This window comes from Cebus imitator, unplaced genomic scaffold (assembly GCF_001604975.1).
Source record: "Cebus imitator isolate Cc_AM_T3 unplaced genomic scaffold, Cebus_imitator-1.0 Scaffold157, whole genome shotgun sequence".
Taxonomy (NCBI): Eukaryota; Metazoa; Chordata; class Mammalia; order Primates; family Cebidae; genus Cebus; species Cebus imitator.
The window spans coordinates 3,614,193-3,639,780 of NW_016107472.1; the positions used below are offsets into that span (position 1 = coordinate 3,614,193).

General features: G+C 36.3%; 1 long non-coding RNA gene across 1 annotated transcript in view; it reads left to right on the forward strand.

Annotated features, from left to right (window-relative positions):
* LOC119473416 overlaps positions 1-19,140 on the forward strand; it is a 46,415-nt gene extending 27,275 nt beyond the window's left edge. Inside the window, exons 2-3 of the long non-coding RNA XR_005202629.1 lie at positions 12,161-12,246; positions 18,316-19,140. This is a non-coding gene — a long non-coding RNA (uncharacterized LOC119473416). The remainder of the gene's footprint in view (positions 1-12,160; positions 12,247-18,315) is intronic.
* Positions 19,141-25,588: the final 6,448 nt, after the last annotated feature.

A 25,588-nucleotide genomic window follows, 5' to 3' on the forward strand; every position in this document is an offset into this window, starting at 1 on the left:
TAAAATATATCCTAATTAACCACAGAATCAAGAGATCAATGTGAGCCACTACAAGCATAGCAGTGCACCAAGTGCAGCACATGTGGGAAAGCAGGCAAATCCAGAGGGCTTATCCAAAAATGGGGAGTGTGCATCACTATGCTTATTCAGCCTTCGGATCACACCCATGATGAGCTGAGGCAGTCACACTTCAACATTAGGATGGCCACAGCACCAAGTTAAAAAAAATATCAAAAACACTTCACTGTCTACATTTATTTGACATAAATGTATATAGCATGGCAATAACCTGTTTGCTTTTCTTTATTATATTTAAGTTTGGGGGTACATGTGCAGATCATGCAGGATTGCTACATAGGTATACACATGCGACAGTGGTTTGCTGCAACCATCCCCCCATCATCTGCATTAGGTATTTCTCCTACATTCCCATTTGAGAGTTACTCTTTCATTTTTAAGGTTTAGCTGATCTCTAAAGTGCTCTACAGTTATAACTAATATACATATAAAATGAACTACATAATCCACTTATTTTTCATATAAAAACTGCATTCACACACTAGTGATTCTTTTCAATATTTATAATTTGTTTTGCAAATGTGGGTTTGATTAGTGATTCTTCAAAATAATTCCCTAAATTCTTTACATATATTAACTTATTTAATCTTCACAATGACTTGTAAAGTAGTTGCTAATTTTCTCATTTCCTATACTTGAGAAGTTGATGAGAAAATTCATCATCAAGGCAAAATCTAATGTCCAGATCAGTCCAGAATGAAATACAATGCTCTAATCAATTTCACACAGAAGATATGATGATGTTCTAACAAAAATCGGACTGCCTTATTTCCTAATCCTTTCTGAAAATGTATTTACCTTTCTCGAATGGTCTAACTTGCATCTGTGCCAACCGCTCCATTGTATGACCGTAGTATCTCATTTCAGAAAACTCATCTTTTCCATTAGAATAAAAAATGTAAACCAACTTTCATCTGGCCATAACCACTTAAGAAAACATGGACATTAGATACTAAAGCTGAGCTTTAGTTCACATAATTCCTATACTTCGTCATGTTTTCCAGAACTTTCTGGTGGACTGAAAAACAATTTTAAAACAAAATTCTAGTGAGCATTGAATTGATGTGTATATTATATATTTATGCTTAATTTCAGAATGCTAAACCTGAAATTAACAGACATTTCTCTATAAATAATAGTAATTTTTTGTTTTTTTGAGATGGAGTCTTACTCTGTCACCAGGCTGGAGTGCAGTGGCACAATCTTGGCTCACTGCAACACTGCCCTCCCAGTTCCAGCAATTTTTCTGCCTCAGCCACCCAAGTAGCTGGGATTACAGGCACCTGCCACCACGCCCAGCTAATTTTTGTATATTTAGTAGAGACAGGTTTTCACCACATAGGCCAGCATGGCCTCAATCTCTTGACCTTGTGATCTGTCTGCCTCAGTCTCCCAAGTGCTAGGATTATAGGCATGTGCCACCACACTTGGCCAATTTTTTTAAATAGTAATTTTAACAGACTTCAAAAAAAAAAAATGAGGAGGTACAGGATAGTAGTCATAATGATATGGGATCTAGACTCTACCTACACAAAGCAGGGGCAGGTAACAAGGCAGACAGGAGTGTTTTGTTATTGGTTATCTACACTGTCTTGTATAATGTGGTGGGTTTAGTTGTTGACTTATTGATCATTTTTTTTCAGCACTTAAATCAAACTCCTTAATCTATAAAGTCAGGCTACAAAACATCCAAGAAAATTTATTGCTCTTTTTTTGTATTTAAAACTTGTTTCTAAAAATGCTTAAAGCTAAACTATACTGTTTATTTAAAAAACAGAAAGAAATATTTGAAAATAAACCTTTTTTAATACCCTTGTTATAACAACTACCTTTTATTGCATGTTCACCATATACCATCTTTGTATAAATGTTCCTTATATATTAATTTATTTAACCCCCACAACAACTCTGTAAGGCAGACAGTATCATTACCTTCTCTTAGAAGATGAGGAAACAGCCTAACAGGTTAATTTGCCTTTGATTGCACACCTTTACGGGCAGAATTGCATTTAAATTCAAGCAACGCAGTTCCAGAGTTGGTTTAACACACCAAACAACATGACCTCTTTTTCCTAGTTTTCTGAACTCCACATTTTTAAAGTCAGACATACCCATTAGTGCCACCATAAATATACGATTTTCAATCTCAGTGGAGCCCCTGAGACAGTTGGCCATCCTGGGGTGGTCACCCCTTTCCACTCTTCACAGGCTCTTCTCAACTACCCATTTTAGGTCCTCAACTCTACTGCTCTAAATCACATTGTCACAAGAACTCTTATACTTTTCAGAAAAAATTGATTCTCCCCAGCATGAACAATCTCAATTTCCCACTAATAATGCCCATAACCTATTTTATGTCTTCTCAGAAACTCACCTCAAAGGAATAAGAAACTTTTATCCAAATTTAGAGTAGGCCCTCTACCTGGACTCCTGCTATGAAAATCTGTGTCCCCCAGGGTCTTCCTCCTTCAGTCACCTTTCCATTTCCTAAATGCTTTGTCTTCCTCTCCCTACACCCTCCATTTCCTCGCATCACATCCATGATCCTGTCCCCTGTTACTGGCATTACCTCCTTCTCCTTCTCTTTTAGCCAAGACTCTGAAAATATGATTACTACTTACTGCCTCGATTTCTTCAATTTCTTTAAATAGTCTGCATCACTGGTTTTCTATTCTTCTCCTAGTTCACTGGTAGTTGTCATTAGTTATCTCACAATTACCAAATACAATGTACTTTTTCCTTATTTGCACCATGTGAAACTCTCCACTTTTGGTTTCAGGGCGACAATTTTTCTTGCGGCTACTGTCCTCACTCCCCAATCCCTTCCTCCTCAGATTTTCAAAGATAATGTTTCCCTTTGACAAGCTTTTGAATGCAGACATTTTCAAATGTTTTTGACTTTAAATGCCATCTTTTTAAACATTCTTTTCTCAAAACAGAACTCTCTTGCCATGTTCCAGACCCATATACCCAACTGCTTCCTACTTACTGAGCTTGCCACTTCCAGTCACTTAAACTTATATGCCTTGTGGTGGCCAGCCTCCAAGACAGCCGTAATGATCCATGCTTCCTGGTATTCACGTCCTTTTGAGGTCCTCTCCCACATTAAATTGTGCTAAACTATGTAAGTACTGGTCAGCAGTATTGCAGAACTGACACCATGTCACTCATGAGGCTGTGTCATGAAAGACATTGTAACTTCCTTGATTCTCTTGGATCACTTGTTCTGGGAAAGGCCAAGCACCATGTCATGAGGACACACAATAGGTCTATGGAGAAACACATGTGGCAAAAAACTAGCCTCTTGCCAACAGCCACGTGAGCAGACCATTTTTGAAATTGATCCTCAGTTAAGCCTTCAAATGCCTGCAACTCTGGCCAACATCTTAAATGCAACCCCATGAAAGACCCTGAACCATAACCAACATTCTAAACTGCTCCCAATTTTCTGACTCAAACAAAAAATGTGGTAATATATGCTTGTTACTTTAACTGGCAAACTTGAAGATGATTTTTTGATGCCACCAACTGAACTTTTCTCAAAACCTTGCTTTTTAAATTATTCCCTTTCTCAGTTATTGACAATGCCATCCACTAAGTGACCCAAAATCACACTGCCTATGGCCATCACCAACTCATCCATTCCTGCCCTATCCCTCATCCCATACCTCCAAAGTCCAAGTTTTTGCTGATCTCTCTCCATTATAAAGCTCCTGAATAGATCCCTCTATTATCAATAACACCTACTTGCTGGTGTCTACATTTCTCTTCTAGATTACAACAGGAGACTAATTATTTTCATACTATCTTGAATTTATCCTTTATGCTCTTTAAGATCTTCAGATACAACTATCAGATCATATTCTTCAAAGTCAGATAAAAGTGTATATGGCCTAAGGATGCTTGTTTCATAGCCTTATCTCTTGCCACAGTCTACTAAACTTGATTTGCCAAGTCCCTACTGATTTATGCTTTTAAAACTTTTTCTGCTAGAATGATTTTCTTTTTGTTTTTCCTTGCTTCTCCTTATTGGGAATCTTGATTTTGACAAAAATATTTAAGAATCATTCCTTTAAACAATACTTCTTATATAACTAACAGCTCCTTCCTTGAAACCACTACTGTGCCCTCTATATAATTACGCCAGGGCACTTAAAAATGTTTTGACATTTACTTTAGATTGTATGTCTGCCTTCCACTATACCAAAAGCTCATGAAAGATGTAGATTATGTCTTTTTCATTTCCATCTCCACGGTATGGGAGAGAGCTTAGTATATGTTGGATCCTCAAAAACTGCTTGAATAAATACCTAAATCTTGACTAGTTTATTTCATCTCAAATTCAATGATTAGAATACCGGCAGATATAAAAATTAAATGTAACAAATGTAAAAGAATATCTACTCACAAAGTAGAGTCATTGACTTACTATGAGAAAAAAAGTTTTCAGTTAAGTAATACAAGTAGAAAAAAATGCATATTTTCATTTTATTTTCTATGACTGTGCAGAAGCTATCCATAAGTGCTAGTCTCTCTACATTCATGCTATGAGATGCCCTAGTAAAAATAAAATTTGCCAAGTAGTTCAGTTGTGTTAGGCTGTGTGAACTGTGCAAAGCTGAGAGAAAATGGCGAATATGGAAACACAGAGCAGTCCTTAGTCTTTTTCAGACAATTATAATGTGGCCCCACATATTCATGCTCAATCATTCATGTTCTTTCAAAAACCAGATTATTGCCAACTAGAGCTATTTTAAATTCTTGACCGCTAAAAGTACAGTCCTGTTTTAACAATATTTCTACCAAAGTATCTATCTGGGGCCTCCTACAAACTTAATTAATGCTAAAATTGTCCCTTATTAAATTGTAAGAATAACATTAATCATATTAATCAACAACAGTGAAAATTCATTTTTTACCACCATTTGTAAAACGGTGTTTATAGGATAATACTTGTTATATTTATATATTTATATAAATATATAAATATAAATATTTATATATTTATATATTTATAAATATATAAATATATTTATAAATATAAATATTTATATTTATATTTATAAATATATTTATATATTTATAAATATATAAATATATATTTATATATTTATATTATAGTAATTATATAAATATAAATATGTGTTTTATATAATAATTACTATAATATAAATATATAAATATATATTTATATATTTATATTATAGTAATTATTATATAAAACACATATTTTTCACAAGGGAATTGGAGATAGCATGCTGTACTATTTTTTCTTTAAGAGAAAAAAAGTTTGCAAAACTTTGGCAAGTGTTTAAGTTATCAAAGGAAACAAGAGATTTATATAACTCTTAACTGAATTTTTTATTTAAATATGTTGATAATGAATAATATGAAATTAATAAAAAGGGCAAATTAAGTTCTGAAGAATTGATGATGGTGCTAAAGTCACAAGGATTGTCAAAATTAAAAGCTAGAAAAATGGAATAAGCTCATTAAGGAAAAAAAAGGAAAGAGTATTGAGTAGGAAAAAACATCTAGATGGTAATGGAAGGAAAACAGCAAAACTAGCTAACCTTGATTGAGGGCTTCCTCATTTAATCCTCAGTAAGAGGCAGGAACAAGTGGTATCCCTAGTTTACAGATGAGGAAATTGAGGTATAGCTCTCACAAGCAGCGCAAACAGGACCAAACAGGCATCCACAGATTTCAACAATTTTCAAGGGCTACTGGCAGTCTTGGGTTATACGTAAGGATCAATGCTGCAAGCAGACATGTGTTTACTGTTGGGTCCTGATGTTGCATTGGTGATGTAAGGAAGGACACATTAAAGTCCATAGTTTCTGAGAACATCAGAATAAACAGAACTATCTTTAAAAAAATTCTCATTTCTTCTATGAAAAGAGCTTCTCAGAAGATTATAAATATATATTTAACAGCATCTTCCTGGTCTTTTGACACATTCTTCAACATTGTTATTTTTTAAATTAGTGTCTCAGCAGAGCAACAGTGAGTTTTTACAGGGTAAGCCAAGAGAGGTCAACCGAAAAATGGAGCGTAGATGTGCCCAAAGTCCAGGTAGACAAGAGCCAAGAATCCTGGCAGTTACCTAAAGAAGGGATGAACAGGAAGGCTGTGAATGTGTTCTTAGGGAACAGAGGAATTGCCTGAGTTGATGCTGTTTGCTGTTATTCTCTGGCCCTATGTGAGCAGCTTTGTATGCTTATGTGTTAACGATTGCTCAAAGGGCAGGGCTTACTTCACAGTGACAGAATGAACATAACCTATAAGGGGCAAAACCAAGTCCAATCTGCTTAATACCTGTCAGAAAATAAGTGGTATATATCTAATCTCTTAAAATACATGTGTATTGTTAAGTCTTAGATATGGCTTCTAGTTCTTTGAGAGCTGTATGCTACAGAATCACTAATTTAACTTTATTATTTCCACAATATTTTAGCGTTTCCCTTGTCAGTGCTTCCAGCATGCAGTTCTACCCAAAGATAGGGGACATTTCTAGCTAAGGGTTTACTCCTGGAAGAGCCTTGGGTATGGCTAGGACCAAAAGTAATTTGGGTCTGGATAAAGACAGGGAAAATGTGGCACATATACACCATGGAATATTATGCAGCCATCAAAAACGATGAGTTCGTGTCCTTTGTAGGGACATGGATGAACCTAGAAACCATCATTCTCAGCAAATGGACACAAGAGCAGAAAATCAAACACCGCATGTTCTCACTCATAGGTGGGTGTTGAACAATGAGAACACATGGACACAGGGAGGGGAGCACTACACACTGGAGTCTGTTGGGGGAAAAAAGGGGAGGGACAGTGTGGGGTGGGGAGTTGGGGAGAGATACCACGGGAGAAATGCCAGATATAGGCGAAGGGGAGGAAGGCAGAAAATCACACTGCCATGTCTGTACCTCTGCAACAATCTTGCATGTTCTTCACATGTACCCCAAAACCTAAAATGCAATAAAAAAAGACTAGGGAGTTGTTAACAGACCATTAACCTGAAATTATGAACTTCCAAGTCCTACAGGTAACCTGGAATATGCATTCTAAAGCACAGATTTCATTTCTTTTCCTCCCCACTCCCTAAGATTCCAAGTTGATTCTGAGAACGACTGAATTAAATACTTTTGTAGGGCAACCCGTGAGGGGTAGAGAGTTGAGAACCCTTATAGATATTCCCTCATGGACAATGCTTAGTGTTGTATTTCTGCTGCAATCTTCTTAATCTGATTTTTAAGGACTCAGTTGCTGTTTGAGAGACAAGACAGATGCTAAGGCTAATGATGCCAAGAAAAGTTAAAATCTCATATAATCTCTTCTTATGAAAAAGACTCAGGAGAATGAGTAGGGATGGGTGTTTTACCCTTCAGGCCCTGGGAAGCCATGTTACTAGAATTCTCTCAGATGTGAAGGGAGAATGAGAACTGTATTAAGAACCTGAGCATATTCCACGGTAGGGCAGCTATACCTTGGGAAGGAAATGATGGGAGGCTTATACCTCATTAAAATATAACTTATGCAGTGATTACTCCATGAGGCATTCAAAAAAGACTGGATAGAATATAGGATATGTATATAGGATAGAGATATAGGATCTGTCCACAGAAAACTTACAGTCTAGTTAAGAGGTAGCACAAGGAACTTCTGTAGAGGCTGAATGTCAATATGTTAGGAAACTTACACTGGGAGGCGGGGGGATCCCTGCACTTGGAAAATGGGATAAATGCCATCTAAATTTCCTTCTAACAAAATGTATTGTCTTCCTCAAAATTTGATAAAATGCTTTATTGTTATCTAATTATAAAATAATGTTCTTAAAGTAATAAAAGAGGAAGAAAAGACAATACGACATTTTGGTAAGTCTTCTTCCATATTCCTTCCATAATAATAAGATATAATAATAATAAATTATTTGCATGCTTACTCCAAATCAGACATTAGAGTAAATACTTTTATACATATGATCTCTTTCAATGTTTATTATAACTCTATGATGTGAGTTCTATTTTTACCCAATTTTACAGTCAGAAAACTGAGGCACAGAATTACTCAGTAATTTACTCCAAGTTACTCAGCTGAAGTAAAATCATGAAGGGTATCATGATTTTAAATCCTCGGAGTCTGATTCCAAAGCCCACATGCTGAACCACTATACTATATGGCCTCGAGATTGTTCAGTTACAGGGAATTATACATACAGTATTCTAGCTAGGTAACATAAACTAATCTTAGTATATGTTATATTTTGGAATGTTCCTTTTTTTAAATCCAACAATACACTGCGAACATAACTCCAAGTCAATAAATATGGATCTAAATCAACATTTTAAATTTATGCTAGTAAGTCTATAATTTTACACATATCGTATAAAGTATTGTATTGCTTATCTGTTAATTATATTTAATTCAATTCAATAAACACTAATAGAGAATCTGTTTTTTAGGCATGGCACTAGAAGAAATGATCTGATCACGGTTCCCGGTAGCTCTCCAAGTAGCTTACAATCTAGGGATTTCAAATCTTCCAATCTTATTGGATACACCTCTCATTTCCTGGGTCTTGTAATCAATTAGACTACTAGATATTGGGTCCACTTAGGATAGCATAGACAAACAAGATAATTTTAGGAAAAGTTTAGGGATTATCTGCAACCTAGTTCATCTCACCTGAGTGATGGACAGTATATCATAGTAGCTTCTAACATCAAGACTATTCAATATTCTGCAGGCCATTACAATCAAGCTACATCAGAAAGAAAGGGACTAGCCTGTCAGTGAAAGATTGGGTGGTTAGGAAATCCATCACGTTTTATTGTGCCATTGAATAATGACGTGTCATCCGTCATCTCTTCGTAATACTGGCACGTTGGTTTCACATTATTCTGTCAGTGTTTACTCAATCTATTGTTTAAACCATTCTACCCATTTTTGCTAAATATAGAAAAATGAATACTCTCTGCCAAGAAGAAGATGCCACAGTCAAAGGGAACGTTCGATAGTTGTTGAAGAGGTTTAATATTAAAAAAAAAATTAATATAGTGAAGCAAAATAGCATAGTGGTTAGAAACTTTGGTTAGGTTCCAATTCTAGCTCCATAACTACATTTCTGGGCAAATGTAGGCTGATTTATTTACCTTTATTGCATCCCATGGATTAGAGACAATACTGGTACATGCCTAACAACAATACCTTTGTGAGGATTACATGAATTGCCTTTAAACCTCTTCAATCCCTGCCTGACACATAATAATCGCTCACAAAATTCTATCTCTAATATCTTAATCTTAAATTTGTCTCCAATATTGACTCATTGTTTGCTTTGTCACAGTGCCCATTTCTTTTGCAAAACATTTAAAATAGAAAAGAAAGTATTCAAAATGATATATATTATAAAATATTTGAAATAACTGCATTCATTTATGTTCATCTACTCACTGGATATTTCCACTTGGATACTTAGTAATTGTAGCAAAATACATATCTGTATATTTCCCATTTTCCCTTGCAGTATCTTCCCTAATTTCTATTATTACTTTCAGGTTTTCTTTATATTTCCTGGATTTTCAACTAATCTTATTCAGATCATTTTCATTCCTCCCAGGCTCCTTCCTCCAAGACTGGCTCAATGTGTTCCTATTTTATGTGGAACATCTACTTTCTTCCAAACAAATTCTCATATTTTTATTAGGACCATTTGTTTATCTTGCTAAATATCTTTTACCAAAATTACCATGCAACATCCAGTCTTTTCTAAGTTTGTTACGTGCACCTCCCCTCTATCCCACCACTCCACCTAGGGGTGAGGATGAGTGATCTTTTTATTCCTTGGTCTTCAGTGGGCTTTAAACTTACTTTCTGCATTGCTATATTTAAGGTTTCCATTCTCCTTTATTGGTGATGAACTCAACTCCCAAAGGCAACACTCTGACTTTGCAATGGTTCAATGTCCAAGAGACGCTCTGGTGTCCTGTCTCCTCAGTCATGGCATCCACTAGTAGCACCAGCTCTTTACTTTTATCATTTAAAATTATCCCACTGCAAAAATCCCAAATCTGATATTCTCTCTCACATTGTCACTAAGCAGATTTTGTTATGTGCCTGCTATATTCAAGTTACTGTGTTAGGCACTGAACACAATGAAAAACACAGCACAGTATCTGCCCTCCAGTACCAGTCCCATCCTTTGATCTGTCTTGCTTTCCCCTCATAGAATGTTCTTTTCATCCTCTTGTCCTCTAGTTGCTTAATCCTCATTGTTTATTCAGTCCATTGGCACAATTCTGCCTGAGTTGACTTAATAGTAAACATGATTAAACATTTCAGAAATAAAAGTATCATAAATGGAGGCTCTGGGCCTTCCAACATGTTCATCTTCTAATCTACTACCCTGGCTTATCCTCCTAAGGGGGTTTAGGTTAGAATCTCTAACCTACATGTTGTTCACAAATTCTGCAAAAACATGCTTACCTAAAATATAATTCATTCTTTACTTTGGCAATTACATTATACATCACTTATTTGAATATCAAAGGTGCAAAATACAGAACAAGATTAAATAATTGGCACCACCAATTACTCACTCTATTGTTTAAACCATTCTACCCATTTTTGCTAAATATAGAAAAATGAATACTCTATATAATAATAATACTGAATAATAATAATAATAATAATGAATACTCTATATAATAATAATACTCTATATTTTTCAGTCTATAAAAGTAATGTGGTCAGTTTAATGGTCAGAGCCGAATGAGAAGTCTAAACACTTTGGACAGGAGGCTGCCAGAGAAATAAGATGTCCTTCGACATTTTCACCTTTAGTTCACCAAGACATGAAGCAAGTGATACGCTTACTGCTAGCAGATGATTTGCAGATGGCAAGTGTTCATATAGACAAGATTAAAAAGCCATTAGACAATGGGACAGTCTTGGTCCATTCAGGCTGCTATAACAAAATACCATAAATTGGGTGGCTTAGAAACAACAGAAAGTTATTTCTTACAGTTCTAGACATAGGGAAGTTCAACAACAAGGTGCCACAGACTCAGTGTCTGGGATAGTATATGACTATGGCTTTATCCCAGATGAAGCACACGGACCCAAGCCTTAGAACTTGGGCACAGGATACAGCAGGACCTGTAGCCAGACCAACATGATTCAGAGTCATCTGGATGAATGGATGAATGGACTGAAGCTTCACAAATTTTCTTCCCTAAAAAGAGAACTGTCTTAGAATCTGGCCCAGGGGAAGCTCACAGTTTTAGGTGGGTGATTCTGAAGACCACAGAAGCTCTTATCCCTTTCTTTATTGCTAATTTTGGCATAAATACACACCAGCTCTTATTACTATGGACTGTTTCATAAAAATATGACTTGTATTCCTATGTAATCAGTATACTTCTGGAAGGCATACTCTGTATTCAATGTTTCCTTTTTTTCCCGTCCATGTCCAGGGGTACAAAATATGAAATTAATAAACACCTAGTGAGTTACAGAATAAACCGGACTAACAAAATGAACAAAGCTCTAAATATTGCTCCACTGGGTTCCCCTTATATGAATCCTTACATTATATCTCCCTTATCAGCAAGTTTATGCATTCCTGCCCATAACATAATTGGAAATAAGTCATTCCTAGAGAAGAAAAAGAACTATGTACAAGATATATGTTGCAGTGTATATATAATATACATAAATAAAAACTATAAACAGCCAAGATTCTTTTAGAGAAATTTGGAGAAATTATTGAGAGCTAATTAATGAACTTCTCCATCATACATGTGGAGATTATCTACTTTGTGCCATTTCTAAATTATTACTCCTTCAATACTTAGGACCCACAAAGTACTGCTTTCTCCTAATGATTCTCTCCCCACTGTTCACCCCAGTCCAGGGACCATTAACTATCTATAATAACATTATATAGCAGAAGGCTGTGTTTGATTTCCTTTGTATCTTTTCATTTTCATTTTGTACTTTTTATCCTGAAAGCAGGTGAAAGACTAAAATAACATTTTCAAACTAGGAGAATATTTTATTCTCTGTATTTTTTCATTACCAGATGTCGCCATCACCTGGTCTCCAGTGTAACTATGGAACACAATCAAATATTCCACCTAACCACACTTCCATCCAAGAGTTCAGTTAGTATGTACAGCTAGTACCTGCAGTGTGTTAGATAACTTCACAATAACATTTAAATGAGCTAAATATGACCAAATGTGATACTCTATAAAAGGAACAAGAAACAACCTAAATTCAGTTTTGTCTCCAGTATATCAGCTGAAACCCAAATGGCAGCCAATGCATTTTCCATATGGGCATAACTTTTTGTAATTCTTAACATATTTCAATGAATTTTGGTAAGTGTGACACTGCCACGGGAATTCCATATACTGAAGAGTATCAAGATCATAGAACTACTAGCTTCCTGCATGATATAGTCACAGCTGGCTGTAGATATATGCTAAAAATCCATCAATTGATATTAAGATCTTGAAAACACTTAACAACTGGTGCTCGGGATATTAGCCTTGGAAATAAGACTATTTCACTGATTATCTGAAAAATGGAATACAGATGATTACTAATATTTCAGATTATATAAACTTTAGTAGTAATAAAACAATCAGATTAGAATTCAAAGTTATCCTGAGAAATTGGAGTAGTAGTTACACACAAATGAAAATTTCTAGGAATAAACATGAGCAATGCTGTGGTTACAAAGGAAAAGCAAACTAAAGAAAAAAGGAAGGAAAAAAACAGACAAAGCCAACATTTATTAACCAAATAGCAATGCAGTCAAAAGTATCTATTGAAGAAGTATGTACCTTGTAGCTACACAATTTAAGTCAGGGCTATTTTTAAAAGCTGGGATGTGTGATCGGAAGGTGAGGAACTTTGACACTCACAGTCATGCCATAGACTGGCTACCATACTGGCTAGACTTCTGGCCTCTATAATATTAAAGAGGAAATTAAAATAATTTAAAAGACATGCAACTATAAAGGCAATACTTGTTGAAAATATTCAAGGAATAACTTAAGAGGTTGTTATTATTCATCCTGCAATTAAATGCATAAATATGTAGGGTTTCAAATTGTTTTTGTATTTGCAAATGTGAGAAACTGTTATTTTCCATTACCATAGAAAGAAAATAAGAAAATATTTTTAAATTTAAGTAAGAATGATTTAAGAAAGAAGCAAATAAAATCTTTCAGAAAAAATACTGCTGTATATTATGATGGCCTGAGGTTTATTCTTCCATAGAAATCATTAAAGGCAGAAGAGATTTTATTTTTTCTCTAGGACTGGTAAGAGTAACCTTGTTTAAAGATCTCACTGTTTGTGACCTCCGAAGGTAATGAGGACCCTAGAGAGATTTGTTTTCAGTCTATAAAAGTAATGTGGTCAGTTTAATGGTCAGAGCCGAATGAGAAGTCTAAACACTTTGGACAGGAGGCTGCCAGAGAAATAAGATGTCCTTCGACATTTTCACCTTTAGTTCACCAAGACATGAAGCAAGTGATACGCTTACTGCTAGCAGATGATTTGCAGATGGCAAGTGTTCATATAGACAAGATTAAAAAGCCATTAGACAATGGGACAGTCTTGGTCCATTCAGGCTGCTATAACAAAATACCATAAATTGGGTGGCTTAGAAACAACAGAAAGTTATTTCTTACAGTTCTAGACATAGGGAAGTTCAACAACAAGGTGCCACAGACTCAGTGTCTGGTGAAGGCCTACTTTCTCATTGAGAAAGGGCCATCTCTCCCTGTTAACCTCTCATGATGGAAGTAACAAGGGAGCTCCCACATGCCTCATTTATAAGAATATCAATTTTATTCATGAGGACTCTGCCCTAATGCCTAATCACATCCCAAGGTCCCACTTCCAAATACTATCAGTTTCGGGGGTAGTATTTCTACATATTAATTTTAAGGGAACGCAAATAATGAGTCCACACCAAGGCAATAAATCATCCCCTACCTGCAGAGCCAAATGTGTCATACTGAGTTTTCTCCACCCTGATAAAGTAACGGATGACACAGGGAGATGATGGCTATAAGGAGGTGACAGCTACTAAGCCAATGACATCTTGCCTCGTGCTACTGACAGCTGATTTTCTCTCGAAGAATCCTAACTAAGGTTGGTAATTCAAATTGATGAAAAGCAACGAAAGTTGGGAGACCCTGTCCCCTAACTCCTCTTTCTTCTCTTTCCTTTGGGGGCAGGCAATAGGGGTTAAAAAGAACCTTACATTATGTTAGGATGTACATTGTGAACACACATAGTGTACTTGTCAAGATCAAAGCTTGTTTTTCTGAGCTTCAATGGAAGGTTATATACCATTAAGTCATATCCATACTAGCCTATAAGGGTGAAACCCAAAGTTGAGGTACAAGCTAATAAAAAGCTTTCCAAGTAGGAGTTGCAACTTGTGATGGAATTAATACAGAGAGTTATTCAGTTTTCAAATAACGGAATGAAATGAAGTAGAATACAATATAATGAAAAGAATAAAAGAGAATAGAGTATAATAGAAATCCCACATAGAAAGGCCATGTATTATTCTGTAAAATTGTTGTTTCAGTTATTTATTTGTATTGGGAGGGATGTGGATGTAGGTGTGAATATGCACAAATACAGTGGGTTACAATATGAAATACATTTCCTGCTATGAATTCTGCTGTGCAATTTGAAATCCACTGTCATATTATCAGGGTCTCCAAATTGACAGGATGTCTTTGAACCTATGAAATACCAAACAGCCATGGGAATAAAGAAAATCATCAAGCATCAGATGTTTATAAGACATTTGGACACTTAACAGCTTGTTGACAAAATATCCGAATGTCTAATTGTGTACTCCTCTTATCTTCTAGATGTTTACTTTAATAAAACATAGCCATGAGTTTTGGCTCAGAGGTGTCAATCCTAACAGCAATTTCACTTACATTCAAATTACAAAGTGTGCTTATCAAATCTCCTAAAGTATTAAATGATTTTATTCCTGCAAATAAAAGAGGATAAAACGGGAGTTAAAAGAAAAATTTTAGCAAATGAATTTGTTAGTCAAAGAGAGGTTCAATGCACATATAACCATAAGTTAAACTAATATGTGCAATGGAATATCATTTATAAATGAAGATAATACTCTGATGTTCAAGATATAGAAACTGAGCAGAACTTATCTGACTTCTCTCAGTATCTGTTACATTTTTATCACAGCAGTGTCTAGCTGTAGTCTTTCCCATATTAAGTTATATGAAATCATGCTGATCTATAACTTAAGATCAGCCTGAGTTATAAAGAAGTACATACCGAGAAGCAGGTTTATTGCTAATGATTTGACAAATCACTGGTGATTTGTTTTTCTGCCTGAGAATTTCTTTAGGTATGCAATAATTTCAACAAAGAAGCAGGCTATTAAAGGAAAAAATAAATATTCTCAAAAAGCCATTGTCTAAGTTGAAATCATGCTTTTCTTCAAAATTCCTAATAAAATTTGGAAAAACAATAAAACAACTTCTTTTCCTCCCAATTCTCATCAATTTAACATGTAATCTATTGAAATTGCAATTTATTAGATTAGGTGCCATAAGTAATTTGTGAATATTGAATCAATAAGAGAATAACTTTTCTGCTCAGGCCTTCATATACAGATTGTATGCAACTATTTTTCCTAGTGGCTCAAGGTGGTTGTGAGATGAAGTTGCATTGTCCTAGAAATTCCCATTGGCACTCTAGAACAAATCAGTGAAGCAAGCATGATGCTCAACAAGAATGAATTTGACTAATTTACAAGTTTCATCTCAGAGACTCTTGTTAAACTATGTCTCTTGATAAGCTGTGAAATGCCAGAACTGAATAAATACAGAAACAAGAACAAAAAGAAAATTGAAGTAGCCACTACTGCTGTCTAAGCCTGATTTTTAGACCTAGATACAAAAACAAAACCGAAGAATATAGGGTGAATCACAAAACTTCTGCCTAAATTTTTTTGCTTGAATAATAAGGTTAGTCTACAATATTTTAGGTTATCAGGTATTTGTGAAATTTTGCACACTCATCTTGTCAGGATCCAGCTCAGTAGTTCTTGGAACACAGCATGTTGCCCAGTTGAGAATAGATGTTTGATATGAGTTGACCTACGAGTTTTTGTATACAAACTATTCTAGGTCTTCTGGTTGGTCGTACCAGTTACCACTATGAAAGAAATGTGTGATTCACCTGGGAAAACCTCCTGAAGCCTTACTATTCAACACCAAGAGAAATATTTGAGTGCTTTTGAAAAATAACCTGTGGGCTGGGTATGGTGGATCACGCCTATAATCCCAGCCCTTTGGGAGTACAAGAAAGGCGGATCACGAGGTCAGGAGTTCCATGCCAGCCTGACCAACATGGGAAACCACATCTACTAAAAATAAACAAAAAATTAGCCAGGTGTGGTGGTGCATACCTGTGATCCCAGCTACTCAGGAGGCTGATGCAGGAGAATCACTTGAACCCCGGAGGTGGAGGTTACAGTGAGCCAAGATAGCGCCACTGCACTCCAGCCTGAGCAAAAGAACAAGACTCTGTCTCAATAATAATTAATAACAACAACAACAACCACCACCTGTAAGTAGAATTTCTACTAAGATGGGAAAACAAATACAAACAAAAGAAGAGTTCCTGGCTGAGGCAAAGCAGACATTCGGTAAATATTTTCAAGAAAAAAAAAATGCAGAGAAACTGCTACTAATGGAGCTCATGTGCTTCTTCATCCATTTGCCTGGGAGCTCTCTTTATAGTCCAGCCCCTTAGTTTATCCATGCACCAGGGCTATTGTATAAGGAAGGTTTTATTGTGATTTTTGTGCAAATAGAATAAATCTTAAGAGGGACTAGTAAGCTTGTGTTCTAATGAGCATTTAGGTCAATTTTTATTCAATCTGGACTGGTTCTATTTCTTTAACAAAAATGAAAAAGAAAGAAGAGAAAAAAAATTAAGGAGTAGAAAAACACTTGGGATAGATAAAGCTTGGCAGTATCCCAAGTGGCAGTATTTTCTATAGAACAATTCTATCTCATGTGATACTCTCCAAGCTATTTTATTATCTGTACTAAAATGCCAGCAAAGGCAGCTGCTGCTCCTCAGACCTTGGCATTCTCTGTGCAGTCTCCCAGCTCCACGCCACCCTGCTGCAGGCCACAGGCAGAACTGAGCATGACCAGCAATATTCCACTGACCTGAAACATATACTGGGTCTCAGAAGGCAGCTCAGTCTCTATGCACAGCTGTGCCGTAGTCCCTAGGTGTACACCACTCTCCTCATCCAGGAAGAGACAAGAAATGAGTACAAACTTCTCAGTTTGTTTTGTCAAATTTGCTCTAGACTAATCTGAAAATACTTACATTGTAAATTTTTCCTCTAAATTTTATCACTGATATTTTAATCAACAAGCAACCTCAGACATCTACAGGGAGAATAAAAAGTTTGACAACTAAAAAATTCACATGCACAGCGCCATGCAAATGGATATCTACTCAGACCTTGCACACTGATAATGTTTTATTTCATTGTCGAAAATAGAACTTGACTTGTCTGATTCAGCATGGCAGGCAAAGCTATCCCAATAGGTATTGCTTCAGAGGAGATTTGTAATTTGTATTAGCTTTCTAAACACAAGTCCTAGTGACTTATCTTGTAAACCACTATCACGTACTTAGGCTGAATTCTATAGAAAACTGGCCCTGACGTGCTTTAAGCAAAAGTTAATTCTTCATAATACAAAGAGATAAAGGCGAGTCCTAGTCAATAGAATGGGACTGGCTACAAACACCAGTAGACCTCTGGGTTTCTATGAAAGATGGCAGCTTCCACTTGCCCTTCTTCTTCCCATCTCTCCTTCCTCACTTCCACCAAAACGTGCAGCTGTTGAAGCCCAGAGTCAATTGTGACAAGGGCAGATGCCAAGAACAACAACAGCAAAAATATGTTAATGATGCTCTCAACACTGCCAGTTCTTCAATTCCATTCAATTATCTGTACTTTTCCTCCTGATTTCCATGACTCCAGGACATTATCAAGTGCTCCATAATTAATCAGGCACCAAGCTAGACTGTGGTAATGAGACTCTATTTACAGCACCCCTCCCCCAAGCTGTTCTCCATCCCTAATTCTCACTCCTACTGTATAATGCCTCTTTCTCTTTTTTCTTCCTGCAGAGGCCATGGGGCTTTTGAAATGATTCCAACAGAAAGAAGAACTCATCATGATAGATTTAAGGAGAACTAACATATAAGCAATGCCAGTTTCCCACTAGTTATCCATCATGGCTCACCTAAAGACAGGAACTTGCTCTGTTCATAGCGAGTGAGTAACTCATAAATCCACTGCCTTTCTCTCTTCTCCTTCCCATATTCTCAGTCCCACCCTGCCTCACTTTAAGTTCTATCTGTAATTCACAGTCCCATAACTATCCCCCTTATTTTTATTTAGCCTTGGGCTAGTTTTCTTTCCTTGGCCACTTCCTCATGCTCACACATTTGTAATTATTAATTCTACTTTCCCCTTCCTTTTAATCCATCTATACAGTATTTTCTATTTTACCTAGGTGAAAATTATTTGAGGATTTGTAGTCCCTCTTTGTAGAAGTTTTCCTGTATTCAGTCTTTTCGTAATGTTCTCTCTTTCTTTACAATAACAATTCTCTTTATTTTTAAAAAGTCTGTCTGTTAGGGTACTTATCTCTAATTCCTTTTCTTCTGGCAAGAGTAGCCAGGAAGAGAGGCTACTATTTAAAAGAAAGCTGTCTTCTACATCATTCTTGGACTCTGATAGTCATTGCTTCTGACTTCTGTCTCTGACGATGGAATACCTTTACTGAACACATAACCCCCAATAAGTAGCCTGATCATAATTTAAATAGAATCTTGCTTTCTCGTTCCTTTTTTCAGATGTTCTCAGAACTGAAACAACAAACTCTTACAGATATAGAACAGACTATTCAACTACTACATTTTCACTACCTCTTTATTGTCAATTTTTTTAAAAAGCCATTATCTCTTTCTCTAATGTAAAAATAAATAATTCAAAATAAAGCTGTTGGAACTTGAAATTATTTTGTGCCTTAAAGAAAATGTGATTGTGGGGACTGAGTCATCAGTAAGCAGTGGCAACCGTTGCTTCTTTGATTATACATTAATCTTCTTTCTGGTATTTCTTGGTTTGTAAAACATGAGATTGAATTGCACCAGGGATGAGACCCCCTTCTTTTTAGTTACTGATATTTTATTATAGATTAACTTCCTTCATTTATTTTTCTGCATCTGACTTAGACCAGATGGCATAATAGTTCCCACGACTATGACATCATTTGGGATGCAATGTTAAATACACCTTTCCCCAAAAGGAACAGACTATAACCAATCAATTTGCTGAAACTCATGAACCAGCCTTGTATAAGACAATGTTGCAACTCTGCTAAACTTCTTTGTTTCTGCCCATGTAAGTGAGACCTTTACTCTGCTTTAGAACACTGATCCCATTTATTTGGAATTGGTGTTTCTGAAGTGGCTAGTCTCAAACTTTGTGCTTGAATAAACTCTTTAAAATTAGATTCCAATAGCTTCAAGTATTTCAGCTGGACAATAATAAGGTATCTAAAATTCATAAAGTTACCCTTAGTATAGTCTTCTCACTAAAAAGATAAGGAAATAGATCAAAAAACAACAACAACAACAACAACAACAACAACAACAAAAAGTGATGAGCCAAATCTAAAGCCGCTTGGTTAAGTGATGTAGTTAAGATTTCAACCACATGTTCTTGAATCCTATTCTCGAACTTTTCAATTACATTCTGGAATGCCACTGTCTGTACAAAATAATATGAGTAAAGGGTTTCCTTTAGAGAAGGAAAAATTAGAAAAATAAAATCACCAAATGGTAATTTTAGAATACCTACTAGGTATATATCCATGAATAATGAAGTAAAAACAGGTGCTTGACGACCTCAAGAAAAAGAGGATCTAGATGGGCTTCTGAGGCTCTGAGACAGAGTCTCCCGAGAAGGAAATAACAAAAATAGGAAATGTAAGTGAAAGTCAGTTTTTGAATACTGTTTTGGATATTCTCCAACTGAGATGACAGCAAAACATGTAAGTGGAAACATTCAGGATACATTTAGTACTATGGGACGAGACAAAGACATTAAGTCAGGTCAAGGATCATGAATCTGGAAATCACCTAAAGGGATGCGAGAGTACTTTGGGAATAAATTGAAGAACACCAGGCTGAGAACCAAACTTGGCATATGTGGGCACTTAGTAGGTAAAAGAGGTTAGGGTTGGAGGAGGCAAAGGTTGTATGAGAACCTGAATGTTAAAATACATTTACATTATCATAGACGCTGAAATAAAGGTAGTCATTTGAACTGTTCCCGAATATCCTGTCTCTCCTGTTGTGTATCAAATAGTACTGCATTTTGCTGAAACTTTCCAGTTAGAAATGACCAAGCGATTTAATTTGGCCAATTAAATGTGAACAGCATTAATGTGTGTCACATTTGGGTGGAAGCTCTAAGAAACAGTATAGGACTTGCCAAAATCCTTTCCTATTACCGTAGTGATTGTGGAGATTGTGGAAGTTTGTGGTGATTGCAGATGGATTCTCCAACAACCTAAGCTCTGCAGTGTTTGTTAAATGCACAGTGCCTCAATTCCTAACGTATACTGACCATGTAGCATGAATGCAAAACAACATTTTCATTGTGTTAAGCCACAACGAACCTTCAGATTTGTTTGCTTCCACAATTTAACCTAGGCTAACTTGGCTAATGTAAGGATTTTTTCCAGAAATGAGGGATAGTCAATGTTGGCATATGTTGCAGAGAGTTCTAAAAGGCTATAAGAATGGGAAAAATGTACATCGGCTTTGATGAGTAACATGTTAGTATTGATCTGAAAGGAAGAAGTTATAGATGGATAAAAGACAAAATACAGACTTTAGGATTTGAGGAGAAGGTATTAAGGAAGCAAAGGAAACAATGTAGATCACTCATATAATAAATTTGGTAATTAAAAGAGCACTAAGAGAAAAAGTAAGGGTCCTTTGCACCCCTTCCTTGTGGATCTCTGGCTCTATAAAGCAGAGACAAGTATTACAATTCAATCTTTTTTGTTCTTAAACTCAAGTGGCTGAGCACTGCTGAAAAAAATCAGGTAATTACATTGCTATAGATTCTTTTTTTTTTTTTTAATAGATTCTCATTCTGTCACCCAGGCTGGAGTACAGTGGCATGATCTCCACTCACTGCAGCCTCCACCTCCTGGTTTCAAGCAATTCTCCTGTCTCAGCCTCCCAAGTAGTTGGGATTACAGGCACGCACCATTATGCTTGGCTAACTTTTGGAATTTTAGTAGAGACGGCGTTTTGCCATGTTGGCCAGGCTGGTCTCAAACTCCTGAGCTCAAGTGATCCACCTGCCTCAGCTTCCCAATGCATTGGGATTACAGGGGTGAGCCACCATTCCTGGCTACTACAAAGGTTTAATCTGTAAAATCAGCAGGCCCTCAACAATCATTTTATTTGAACTCAGACAGATTCCTCTGCAATTTCCACAACTCTTGCAAACCTTAGGCATTCTTCTCTAGCCTAGCCTCATACTGAACTCTGCTCCATGAAGTCTCAGCAAAGCATCTGCCCTCTTAAATCTTCAAGAGCACTAGGGTATACACTTCTATATATTCACACTCGCCCCCTTCTACTAACTTAAATTTACCCACACTCCTCCTTATTTCCTTTCTGCCTGTCTCATATGTTGAGGTTACCATACTTCTGGTCAGCTATTCCCTTCACCTAAACCATTTATACTGCCTCTTCTGGGATGTTGCTCTGCGAGGCAATCCTCGTCCCATTGCATTCAATTGCTTGCTCACTACTGTTTCCTTCTTCCTCTAGTTTATAAATATGCCATAAAGCCTACCTTGAAATTAAATCTCCCTAAAGCTACCATCTAATCTCCATCTCATCCACAGAAGAGAAGTAGGCTCACTACTAAACCCAGTATAATCTTACATCTATCATTCTACTATGAACTATTCTTACTAGGATCACTAAAGGCCAAATAAATATCTACTAGATGTATATTATTAAACCTCTATATTATTCTTAACTGCAGTTAAAACTGCTGACTTCCTCCTTTTTGAAACTCTCCAGTCTCTTGGTGTCTGTGACTCTACACTTTCCTCACCTTACACTGTCTCTATTGTAGTTCTCTCTTCCCAACACCCCTGAAATGTTCACGATCTCTAGGGCTCTCTCCTTGGCCCACTCTTTTACTCACTGCACAGTGTGTCAGAGTTATCTCATTTGTCTGCATTATTTCAACGTTACCTATATACTGATGACTTCCAATTTTAAATATCCTGTGCAACCTTCCTTGAGCTTGAAATTCATAGACACCTGTAGAGAATATCCTGTTGTGACCTTAAAGACAATATGTCCAGAATTATTTCTTTTTTTTTTGTCCTAAACTCATTATTTTCCTATAATCTCTCAATTGATGGAATTACCATCTAGTGATTGACCCAAAGACAAAAATCTGGGAGTGATCCCAGTTTTTTTCCGACTTTGGTAGAATATACTGTTGTCCTGGTTTTATTCTACTGCCTTACCATTTCAGTGTGTACTGGCTTCACTTGCTAATGTCATTATCTGCTTATCTCTCTACATAGCAGAGCAAGCAGTGCCAGGGAATTAACCGCCCTTCTCTTTGACTCATGACCGAGAGTTGGTTTGTAAATATCCTACCTCCATTCTCCTTAGCTAGGATGTGTTTACATATTTTATAAGACATGTTTTTTTTTAATAATTTCAGCATTCATTTTAGAATCTGGAGGTATACACGCAGGTTTGTTACATGAGCATATTGTGTGATGCTGAGGTTTGGGATGTAAATAAATGATCCCATCATCTATATAATGAGTATAGTGTTCTATATGTCTTACCAAGTTCATCAGCAGGATTAAGTGCCAGTTGCCCACACTGGTGATTGGCTTGAAAATATGTCATTTGTTTGCTGAATTTCCTCCTCTGTTTCACTTTCTTATTTTCTGTGTTGGTATTTTCCTCCTTTACAAACTAAATTACTTAAATTCTGATCTCAGTTTCTGCTTCTAAAAAAACCCAAAGACACCAGCTTTTATGTGAATATGTAGTCAAACACTTGAGTTAGTAACTGTGTCCCGATTCTATTTTTCCTCATTTATTGCCTGGGCTATTCCAAAAGCCTCCTATTCATGCCTCTGCTTCTAAGCCTGTCTACCTCAAATCCAACCTCTTAACTGCTGAAAGAGCGAGGTCTTTATAAGTAGTCTTCCTGTGTCTCTGTTGGCTGAACCCTTTCAATATCTCACATCACCTACAAGATACAGCCCAGACACTGAGGATGGAATTAATATTTATTAAGATTTAGTCTTACCTACCTTTTTTGTCTTGTTTATCCTAATTTTCGATGTTTTTTTCCAGCAACACCAATTAAATTAACATCTCACCCTCTTCTCTCAACTCAGCATTAGCCCATCTCTCTAGATAACCAGATCTCACCTCCCTCCTATCCTGTCCTATGTAGAAACTTCCCCTAACCTATACCTCAGGCCACCATCCTTAAAATCTCACATCAATATATCCTCATGCAAAAATCATTTTCTAACCTTCCAAGAAAAGGCTAAACACCACATGCTCTCACATTATTGCCTACATATATCTATTATTTACATATCAGGTTATAATTTTCTATTTACACCTGGATTATTACAACTGTCTCCATGTAGATTTCCATGCCTTGAATGTCTTCCTCTTTTGAATCCACATGACACACTTCTATCATTGCTAAATTTGCAAAAGAAAACTGATAGGAAGCCCCAGGCAAACTCATTACATAACTAACCCCTTCTCCAGTCACTCCATTTTGATCTTTGGTTCAGGACAGAGCAAATTAAATTACTTTTCTCTCTGCATGCCATAGTGCAAGGCTCTTTTATGCTACTATGCATTTGTTCATGCTTCTGACTGGAATGGATATACCCAGCTACTAATTCATCAAGTTTATCTAAAACATTGCTGCTCTATGGCACTTTCTATCATCTTTCCCCATCCCTACCTGTTAGCAATCTCTTCTAATGGCATCTCTTGGCACTTGGCAAATATTCCCCTTATAACACTCACTATATTGCCTTGTAATGATTCATAAGTGCCTTATAGGCTGTTCTTTCTCATCTCAGCTCTGTATCTAATGCACAGTAAATTATCAATAAAGAACTGTTGAGAATGAATAAATGAATGAACAAATTAATGGGAAGAATAAGTAGTTTTTAATCAAACTAAAGACAATCCCGGAGGCAATTATTTGCTTACAATGTGGCTGAATCTTAGAAGCATTTTTGTCCTTTATTGGGACAGCACAATTCTCATATACAAAACTTGAGAGTAAGTTTGAAAAGAAAAGATAGAAAAGAAAAAAATAAAGAGGCTAGAAACGAAGAAACACAGAAAGAAACAGAGAGGGGAAGGCAGATAAAACTGTCAACGGGGAAGACTGATGACACAAACTACTTCCACATAGGATCCTCATATGTGGCTTCAGCTCAGGATACACATGATTATCATAACTCAAGTAAGGAGACATTAAGCCTCAATTCCCCTGAGAAGCACTTCGCCATCACACATGCCTTTCCCATTGCCACTAGGGATTTAAATTGACAGACATAAGAAGCTATACATTGTATTAACTCACAGAAAGAGAAAGGAGCAAAGGTAATAATAGATTTATGCCTTCAGAATCCCAGGTGGAAGAGGTATTCTCCAAAATAAAGCTAATTATTCAATTGATGGCAGTGACTGGTCATTGCCATGGCCCTATGTATGGTAATGTATTGTAGCTCCTCTTTTGGATGAGGTTTTGTGCTCTGAACATCTGTCTACTGCAAGCAAGAATATGTTCTGGTTCTACTTAGTCTGAGAAGAGTATTATATACACAGGATTAACCAAAACTAGAAATTCAGTAATGCAAGCCAGTCATTAAGGCTTTGCAACAAAAGGGTGTTGGGGTTTCGAAAGATCACTCAGATGATAAAAATAAGATAAAGATTTAACTCAAATACTGATGTGTGGGTCAAATCTGAAGCCCAAGGGTAGATAGCTGTGAAACTATCCAGTATGCTAATAATCAGGCCACAGTGAAATGGTGTCCTTATTCCTTCTCATTATCTTCCCCTCTCCCTTCACTTCATTCTTCCGTCTCTCAATGAGAATGTCAATAAACCTCGCTGAAGTTAAACACTGGAAGTATCTAATTTCTCCCCAGCAAGTTCTCAGGTTATCTTTTCTCACAGATTTTTCATTAAAAATAGGGTAATAAATGAAAGTCTTGGAAGACAAAAGGAAATCTGTCTAGTAACTTTCATTAATCAAAAAGCAAGAACATAATTTACTCAT